We start from the raw sequence: 10,770 nt of genomic DNA, 5'->3' as shown, positions 1-10,770 counted from the left end.
TGAACTGCTTCTGGATCAGAGATCTCCAGACATCTCTCCAGCTCTAATCAGTGCAACAAGACACAGCTGAAAACAAGAAGTGGGGAGAAGGGGCAGTAACTCAGGTCTCCATGGAGATCTGAGATACACCTCCCCCTACTGAAGCTGAGAAAACACCCTGCCCCCAGAAAGATTAGTTGGTGGAAGAGGCCTTCAGAGTCTCAGGTTACACCCACCACATTTCTGGATGCAGTTTCAAGGAAGCCCCCTGCTGAGATCAGTAAACAAGACTATCACCTGTTAAGAAAACAAACAAATCAAGACTTCAAAGCAGTCAAAAGACATAGGGTAGCTGCGTGGATAAAAAAACAAAACCCATACATATGCTGTCTACAAGAGACACACCTTAAAACAAAAGATACACATAGATTGAAGGTAAAGGATGGAAAAAAACATTTCATGCAAATGGAAATGAAAAAAAAGCTGGATATAATAAGAGATAAAGAAGGCCACTACATAATGAAAAAGGGAGTAATCCAACAGGAAGATATAACTATTATAAATATTTATGCACCTAATATAGGAGCACCTAAATATATAAAGCAGATTTTGATGGATTTAAAGAGTGAGATCAACAGCAATACTATAATAGTAGGGGATTTCAATACCCCACTAACATCACTAGATAGATCCTCAAGAAAGAAAATTAACAAAGAAACAGCAGACTTATTGGACACACTAGATCGATGTTTCCCAACATGGGGTCCACGCCCCACAGGGGGACAATTCGATAGTTAAGGGGGGCAACTTGAAAACGGACTCAACAGGACTTTAACTCTTTCACCACGGGCCATTTAAATGCAATGCTAGGTATCGGTGCCAAATTTAACAAAAAGTGCAATTCTTAAATAATTGGGGTAAATAATTATTAAGTATAATTTCATTTGACGAGATCAAAATATCAACTGGGTGATTGGCGTCATCAAGTAAACTTCGTCCTGGGTTCACCGCGGAGCGTGCCGTCTGCCGCAGGAAACCACGGATGTTTTAAAAACTCACTAAACAACAGAGTTAGTCTCACCTAATTGGCCCATCGCAACTTCTGTAGTGTTTCACATCATTCAGTTGGTGTTAATTTGAAATAAGTGTCAGTCAAAACTCTTGTAAAAGCTCGTTGATTTAATAAATATACATATATATATTGCATAGATATAATTGGTAAGTATTTGATTTTATTTTTATCAATATTAAACTCTTTATTAAGTACTACTTGCATCGGGGCTAGAAAGCACTAATATTTTATAAATATTATTGGGGATATAATAGTGCATGCCCGACAATTTTAATTTTAGAAGCATAACTTTCCAGAAAATTTTGTCAAGTGGAAAAAATATAGATACCTTTTGATTTGCGGTGGTAGTGTAGTAAATGTGTTATATACATTTAAATAAATATGAATTTTTAGTATATGTTTACTCTATGTCACATTGAATATATTTTAACACATATTTCAATATTAGTTTTTAATTGATCTTATTTTTATTATACCCATAGTACAGTGAGTGGTGCAAGCAAGAAAAAAACTCGTCAATATTCAGAGGAATATTTGAAATTTGGGTTCATACCCGCTGTTCACGATGAGCGGATTCCTTTTTGTCTTTTATGCCAACAATGCCTGACCAATGAATCAATGAAACAAGGTCGTCTTGAGGCGCATTTGAAGGCGAAATATAGTGCTCACATTAATTCAGATTTGAGTTACTTTAAAACTTTAAAGAAAAATTTTGAAAAAAGAACAACATTAAAGTCTCTATTTACTGCTCATACTTCAACTAATAATTGTGTTCTTGAGGCTAGTTATCAAATTTCTTTATTCTTCACTAAAACTGGAGAAAATCACACTATAGGAGAGAATTTAATAAAACCGTCAATATCAGCATTTCTTAAAACGGTTCTTGAAAAAGATGACAAAGATGTAAAAGCTATGCCACTCAGTAACAATTCTGTTAGCAGAAGAATAGACGAAATGAGTGAGGATATTAAAAAACAACTTATTGAAAAGCTGAAAACGAGAAAATTCTCCTTGCAAATGGATGAATCAACTTTGAGAGACAGTGAGGCAGTATTGATAACCTACGTAAGACATATTGATAAAGGACATTTTGCTGAAGAAATGTTGTTCTGTAAAAGATTAGAAAACACCACTACCTCCAAAGATATATATAATAAGCTAAAAAACTACTTAGATGTCAATGATATACCAATGAAAAATATAACATCTTGTGCTGCTGATGGTGCTCCCAATATGATGGGCAAGAAAAATGGCTGCTTAAAATTGATGAAAGATGCGAATCCAGAAATGATTCTTGTGCATTGTGTTATTCATAGGGAAAACTTGGTAGCTAAAAACATCTCGCCTGTTCTGAATAAAGTATTACATACAGTCATAAAGTCTGTTAATGCTATTAAAGCTAGTGGCAAATGTGAGCATCTTTTCAAGCTATTTTGTGAAGAACAAAATGAAGACCGTATGAGACTTTTACTTCATACTGAAGTCAGATGGCTATCTAAAGGAAACTGTTTGAAAAGATTTATGGAACTGTTTGATACTCTTAGTGATTTTTTAAGCGACAAACCTGAAATGAAGTATCTGTTAACAATCGATGGTAAAGCATTTGTGAGTTATTTAGCCGATATCTTTGAAAAACTAAATATATTAAATAAGCGACTTCAAGGAACAAATAAAACTCTTGTCGATGCAAAAGCAAAGATATTTGGTTTCATTACCAATATTGAGTTATGTCAGAAACATATTAACAACAAAAACAGTTTCATTGGCTCCAAAAATGTGAAGTAACTGATACCGCTTTACTTGTTATTGTCAATCATTTGAATATTCTATCGGCTGATTTAAAAGAAAGATTTTCTGATTTAAAACAAATTGATTTCCCAACATGGATGATGCAGCCAATGTTAGCGGATTTGTCTGATATATCAAATATGCAGTATCAAGAAGAACTCGCAGAATTGCAAAATGATGAGTCAGTTAAAGCTTTATTTAATATCAAAGGAGCGATGGCATGGCTTTGTGAGAAAACAGAAATCAAATACCCAAATTCAACCAAATGTGCAAGAAAACTATTGCTACCATTTCCATCTTCATTTTTAGCTGAATGTGGATTTAGTTCTCTGAATGATTTACTGGTAAAAAAAAGAAATCGGCTGGATATAACACGTGGAGATTTGAGACTAAAGCTAACCAAATTGGAACCTAATATAAAATCTCTGTGCAGCAAGCATCAAGCGCAAGGATCACACTAAATTAAAATAATAAATTAATATAGAAAAATCTGTATTAAAATTATTTGGAATTTAAATTTCTGTTTTTCATTATATGTTTTGAAATTTTACTTACTGTGTTTTGTTAACAATTTCATAGTGATTTCTTCCTAGAACCTATCATTTATATTTATTAAGTGAACAAATCAATTTTTTAATGTTAAAAATTATGTACGTTACATAAGGGGGGACATAAAATTTTAGAAAGTTTAAGGTGGGGCATAGCATAGAAAAGATTGGGAAACATTGCATTAGATCAACTCGATTTAATAGCTATCTTCAGAACCTTTCACCCTAAAGCAGCAGAATATACATTCCTTTCAAGCGCTCATGCTACATTCTCTAGAATAGACCACATGTTAGGACACAAAAGTGGTCTCAACAAATATAAATAGATTGAAATCATATCAAGCATTTTCTCCAATCACAACGGCATGAAACTAGAAATGAACCATAACAGAAAACCTCAAAAATTCTCAAACATATGGAAAATAAATATCAGGTTGTTAAATAATGAATGGATTAAGAATGAGATCAAAGAAGAAATAAAAAAATTCCTAGGAACGAATGACAATGAGCATACAACAACTCAAAATTGATGGGACATAACAAAAGTAGTGCTGAGAGGGAAGTTCATAGCACTACAGGCACACTTTAAAAAGCTAGAAAAAGCTCAAATAAACAACTTAACCCTGCATCTAAAAGAACTGGAAAAAGAACAGCAAGTAAAGCCCAAATGTAGTAGAAGGAAAAAAATAATAAAGATCAGAGCAGAAATAAATGATATAGAGGCTAAAAAAACAATACAGAGGATCAATGACTCTAGGAGCTGGTTCTTTAAAAAGGTAAAAAAGATTGATGAACCTTTAACTAGAATCACCAAGAAAAAGAGAGAGAGGACTCAAATAAATAAAATTAGAAATGAGAGTGGAGAAATAACAACTGACACAAGAGAAATACAAAATATTGTAAGAAAATACTATGAAGAACTGTATGCCAAAAAACTAGACAACCTAGATAAAATGGACAAATTCCTTGAAACATACAATCTTCCAAAAATCAATCTGGAAAAATCAGAAAACCTAAACAGACTGATTACACCAAATGAGATTGAAACAGTTATCAAAAAACTCCCAACAAAGAAAAGTCTGGGGCCTGATGGCTTCACAACTGAATTCTACCAAATATTCAAAGAAGAACTAACTCCTATCCTTCTTAAACTATTTCAAAAAATTCAAGAGGAAGGAAGACTTCCAAGCTCCTTTTATGAAGCGAGCATAATTCTGATTCCAAAACCAGGCAAATACAACACAAAGAAAGAAAATTATAGGCCAAAATCTATGATGAATATAGGTGCTAAAATCCTCAACAAAATATTAGCAAACCGGATCCAACAATATATGGAAAAAATCATACACCATGATCAAGGGAGATTTATTCTGGGGAGGCAAGGGTGGTACAATATTCGTAAATCAATCAATGTGATTCATCACATAAACAAAAAGAAGGAGAAAAACCATATGATAATTTCAATAGATGCAGAAAAAGCATTTGATAAAATCCAGCACCCATTCATGATCCAAACTCTCAGCAAAGTGGGAATACAGGGAACATACCTCATCATGATAAAAGCTATCTATGAGAGACCCACAGCCAACATCATACTCAATGGGCAAAAATTAAAAGCAATCCCCTTAAGATCAGGAGCAAGGCAGGGGTGCCCCCTTTCACCCTTCTTATTATACATAGTCCTGGAAGTCCTAGCCACAGCAATCAGACAAGAAGAAGAAATAAAAGGCACTCAAGTTGGAAAAGAAGAAGTAAAATTGTCATTATTTGCAGATGATAGGATATGAAATATATAAAACCCTAAAGTCTCAGTCAAAAAACTACTGGACCTGAATAAATGAATTCAGCAAACTGGCAGGATATAAAACCAATACTCAGAAATCAGACGCATTTTTATATGCCAACAATGAACAGTCAGAAAGAGAAACTAAGGAAACAATCCCCTTCACTATTACAACCAAAAAAATAAAGTACCTAGGAGTAAACTTAACCAAGGAGACTAAAGACTTGTACTCGGAAAATTACAAAGCACTGATAAAAGAAATCAAGGAAGATACAAACAAGTAGAAGCATATACTGTGCTCATGGTTAGGAAGAATAAACATCATTAAAATGTCTATATTACCCAAAGCAATCTATAAATTCAATGCAATACCAATTAAAATACCAATGACATACTTCAAAGATATAGATTACATATTACAAAAATTTATATGGAACCAAAAAAGAACACGAATAGCCTCAGCAATCTTAAAATAGAAGAATAAAGTGGGAGGTATCACACTTACTGATATCAAGTTATACTACAAGGCCATTGTACTCGAAACAGCCTGGTACTGGCATAAGAACAGGCATATAGATCAATGAACAGAACAGAGAACCCAAAAATAAACCCACAGCTCTATGGACAACTGATATTTGACAAAGGAGGTAAGGAAATACAATGGAGTAAAGACAGCCTCTTTAACAAATGGTGTTGGGAAAATTGGATAGCTACCTGCAAATAAAATGAAACTAGACCACCAGCTTACACCACTCACAAAAATAAACTCAAAATGGATAAAAGACTTAAATGTAGGCACTGAAACCATAAGCATCTTAGAAGAAAACAAGCAGTAAGCTCTCCGACATCTCTCGCAGCGATATATTTGTGGATTTATCTCCACGGGGAAGTGAAATAAAAGACAGGATAAACAAATGGGACTATATCAAACTAAAAAGCTTTTGCACAGCTAAAGACAATAAGAACAGAATAAAAAGAGAAACTACACAATGGGAGAACAAATTTGACAATACGTCTGATAAGGGGTTAATAACCAAAATTTATAAAGAACTTGTAAATCTCAACACCAGGAAGACAAACAACCCAATCAAAAAATGGGTGAAAGAAATGAATAGACACTTTTCCAAAGAGGACATACAGATGGCCAGTAGACATATGAAAAAATGTTCAAGATCACTAATCATTACAGAAATGCAAATTAAAACCACAATGAGATATCACCTCACACCAGTCACAATGGCGCTCATCAACAAAACAACACAGAATAAGTGCTGGCGAGGATGTGGAGAAAAGGGAACCCTCCTGCACTGCTGGTGGGAATGCAGACTGGTGTAGCCACTGTGGAAAACAGTATGGAGATTCCTCAAAAAACTGAAGTGTCCGTTAGAGTTCGAGTGGATTAAAAAGCTTTGGTACATATATACTATGGAATACTACTCAGCCATAAGAAATGATGACATCGGATCATTTACAATAACATGGATGGACCTTGCATTATACGGTGTGAAATAAGTAAATCAGAAAAAACTAAGAACTATATGAATCCATATATAGATGGGACATAAAAATGAGACTCAGAGACATGAACAAGAATGTGATGGCAAGGGGGGCGGAAGGGTGGGGGGAGGGGGCATGGGGCGAGGATGGAGTGAGGGGGTAGGGGAGGGGAAGGGCTCAAAGAAAACCAGATAGAAGGTGACAGAAGACAATTTGACTTTGGGGGAGGGGTATACAGCACAATCAAATATCAAAATAATCTGGAGATGTATTCTCTCAACATATGTACCCTGATTTATCAATGTCACTTCATTAAATTTAATAAAAAAATAGTACAGTTTATATTACCACATCTATTGTGTATTACCTGAGAGTAAGTATAATTTGCTCACTCATTTATTCATTCAACGAACATTAGTCAGCTCTTTAAATGTGTATTTTGACATTAATACACATCATATGATAAGACATGACATCTGCCGTCAAAGGGCCTGTAGTCTCATTGGAGAGGCTAGAAAGTAAACAACTGCCTATGTAGCTGTAGAAAAATGAACCCAAGTTGTAATTAGCACATGCAAGCTGGTATTTGAATAAAAGAGCTCTTGTTTCTATTCTGTCTCAAAGTTCTAGGGACTGATAAGTTAGTTAAAAAATGATACTACAAGAGAAAAGAAACAACATTTGAAGGAACACAGAGAGACAAGGGTCCTTGTGTCAATTAAGAAAACTGCACATAGCTCAATATGAGTTAGAACATGATTAGAAAGTTGTCATTTAAAAATGACGGGCAACATAGCAGAGATATGAGAATGACCTTTTACAATACATATAAGTTTCTGCGCTGGGATAGGACAAGGAAAAATGACAAAATGAGGACACGGTAAAAAATGAAACAGAATGCTATTTGGGTTAAATCATGTCTAGGGAAGCATTAGGTGGGATTTGATGCTAGAAGATTCTATTCTGTCCTGACCTTCTACTTCCTGGGTATACCAAGAGTAGCTGAATCATTGTTTAGAGCTTTGGTTGTCTAATTTTAACATGAATTTGAAAATACTTTATGAAGTTCTTATGAGTAATTAATAAAATTAAAAACAGGAAAGATTTCTTAAATACTGAGAAAGACAAATATCTGTTATACTATTATTACACAAGCAAGCCTGGAGCCTTAATAAATACTCTAAATGAGAGCGCGACTGGACAGCAAGTACTTCTGGCTTCAGGTGGAGTTGGCTGCATTCCCCCCCCCCCCCCCGCAGTTTGAAAGTAGTGGTGGGCAGGACGGAAGCAACTGAGCACACTGTGTTCCATTAGAACCTATGTACAGACACTAAAACTTAAATTTCATATCACTTTCACATGCTATAAAGAATTATTCTTTTTTTATGTTTTTTGATCATTTAAAAATCTGTAAAAGATCATGTTAAAGGTGCAGACATCACAAAAGCAGACAGCTGGCCAGAGCTGACTGACAGGCCAGCGTTGCTCACCTCTTAATTAGACAAGTGTTTATTGAATTTGAAGCCTAGCCTTTCTCGGTATAAGAACAGAGATATAAAGTACACACTGTTTCTTTCTTGGAAGGTGAGACTATTAACATGTGCAGACAGATACAGAAAGTGAGGCTGACAAAGCAGAGCAAGCTCTGAGACATGCAGATTGAAAACGAGATCGGGGCTCAGTGGTAGAGCGTCGGCCTGGCATGCAGGAGTCCCAGGTTTGATTCCCGGCCAGGGCACACAGGAGAAACGCCCATCTGCTTCTCCACCCCTCCCCCTCTCCTTCCTCTCTGTCTCTCTCTTCCCCTCCCGCAGCCAAGGCTCCATTGGAGCAAAGTTTGCCCAGGCGCTGAGGATGGCTCTGTGGCCTCTTCCTCAGGCACTGGAATGGCTCTGATTGCGGCAGAGCGACGCCGCCAGATGGGCAGAGCATCGCCCCCTTGGGCATGCCGGGTGGATCCCAGTTGAGTGCATGCGGGAGTCTGTCTGACTGCCTCCCCGTTTCCAACTCAGAAAAATACAAAAAAAAAAAAAAAAAGAAAACGAGATCGGGACTGTATGAAGTTACTTGATGGGGAACATGTAAAGCCAAGGTGACCCTACAGAGGCATGAGCTGGATAACCTCAGTGTCCTGCTTACCTCAAAGAGTTGCCATGGAAATGAAAAGCAGAAGATACAGTGAATAAAAATATATGTGTTTATCTGTAAAGCATATATAAATATAGGTTTTGCCAGAGATACATTCTTTTTTGTTGTGGTAAATCTTGTCTGTTTGGGTTAGGAGGCCCAAAGAAAGTTAGAATTTTTTGCAGAAGCCACACAGTATGACTATATTATACATTTAATTGTGTGATCAAGTTAAAAGGGTTGAGTCGTGTTAATGAAAAATAAACATTATTGTGGAAGTTTTGTTTCTCAGAATAAATGATACAGGGGTTCCTCAGTTATGACATTCTTGACGTATGATATTTTGAGTTTACGATGCTCACTCCCATAAAACTAAAAAATTGAGATGAGTGTTTTGACTTACACCATTAATGTTGTACTTATGAACTACATGGGCAAACTAGTTTGGTTGCACGCATGGAAAAATACGCTGTAACGCAGCATAAGAGTGGGGACTTGGCATCCCCTAGTACGGTTACCCAGGCCGTTTTGGACGGTTAAAAGTGCAAGTGTTCCATTTGTGTTGCTTTGTTTGGTGACTTTTTGGCTCTTATCATGGCTCCTAATCAAAAATCAGAGTCTTCAGATGGCAGTGCTTCAAAGAAGAGGAAAGACATCACAATAGATGTCACAGAGCTACTGGCATCACATGGAGAGGAGCTGCCTGCTGAGGACCTCATTCAGCTGGAGAAGCAGCTGATCGAAGGGGAAGAGATGGAAACTCCAGAACCCAAGACATTTACTACCAAGGGTCTGGCAGAAGGTGTTTCTATGGTAGAGGACAGGGTGGCAGAATTTCAGGCTGAGGACCCCAGCAATGACAGATTCAGTAAGGTCTACAGAGCTGTTTTGGATGCTTGTAATGCTATATGCTAATTTTGAAAGAGAAGAAGTCGTCAACCTTCCAGACTAGCCTGGAACAGTACTTTAAAAAGGGAGAGAGGCCTGCAACAGATCCTGTACCCTCTACATCAGCTGCTTCTTGAGAGGAAACACCTGTAGTGCAGTTAGAGTCATCACCAATGTCTTCTGCATGTTCCTTAGACAATCCTGATTCAGCTGACCCAGTATCTCCAGCACCTTTTGCAGGTTCTCCTGCCTCTCCAGCTTCCTCCTCCCAATAAGTCACTCTCCCCCACCTTGCAATGCCCCCTCCTGTGAGCAAGCCAACCACAGGAATAAAGGGAAGGGATTTTTTTTTACACTCATTTTTGTCATTTTTTTTTTGTTACTACAGTACAATTTATTTATGCCCTTTTCCTTTTTCTATGGTTTAGTTGTGTTTTTATGTTCTAGATTACAATTTTACAACTGTGTTAGAATAGGTAAGTGACTTAGACTAAGGTATGTTTTGACTTACACCAAAATTCGGGTATGTCACTGTCATAGAAACAGAACTATATTCTAATTTGAGGACCCTCTGTATTAATATATAGGAAGATCAGTAAAATAATCTTAATCTCCCAAACCTGTGTGCTGTGCATGGATAATGGGTTTGTAGTAACATATTTATCCTTAAGCCCTAAATGAGGACTAGGGATTTGGGTGGATGGGACACTCAAGGTTTTGAACTTGTCCAAAGTTCCTAAAATGATGAACAGTTCAGAAGAGACATTGCAGGAATAGTGAACCAAAACCTGTAATCCCTAATCTTCATTTTGGTGTTGGGATAGACAACACAAACTAAGTAGCGAAGCAGAAAAAAAAGAGAAAGGTTAATTAAATCACATTTAGGAAGACCACATTTAGCATGACAATGATAAGAAAAAGAAATACAAAAGAAAAAAAAGAAAATTTTAAGTAAGACAAGTGCTCAAAAAGTTTATATTCTTCTAGAAAAAAAAAGTGCTCTTAACAGAAAATTGTGCATATTCTGAGAGTTTGTGTGACTTCTTCACTTATCATTTTTAACAAAGCTGGATGTGAATTTTGGAATT

This window comes from Saccopteryx bilineata, chromosome 5, assembly GCF_036850765.1.
Source record: "Saccopteryx bilineata isolate mSacBil1 chromosome 5, mSacBil1_pri_phased_curated, whole genome shotgun sequence".
NCBI classification, from domain to species: domain Eukaryota; kingdom Metazoa; phylum Chordata; class Mammalia; order Chiroptera; family Emballonuridae; genus Saccopteryx; species Saccopteryx bilineata.
The sequence above is the reverse complement of the archived record's forward strand: the minus strand, read 5'-3'. Positions refer to the sequence as shown.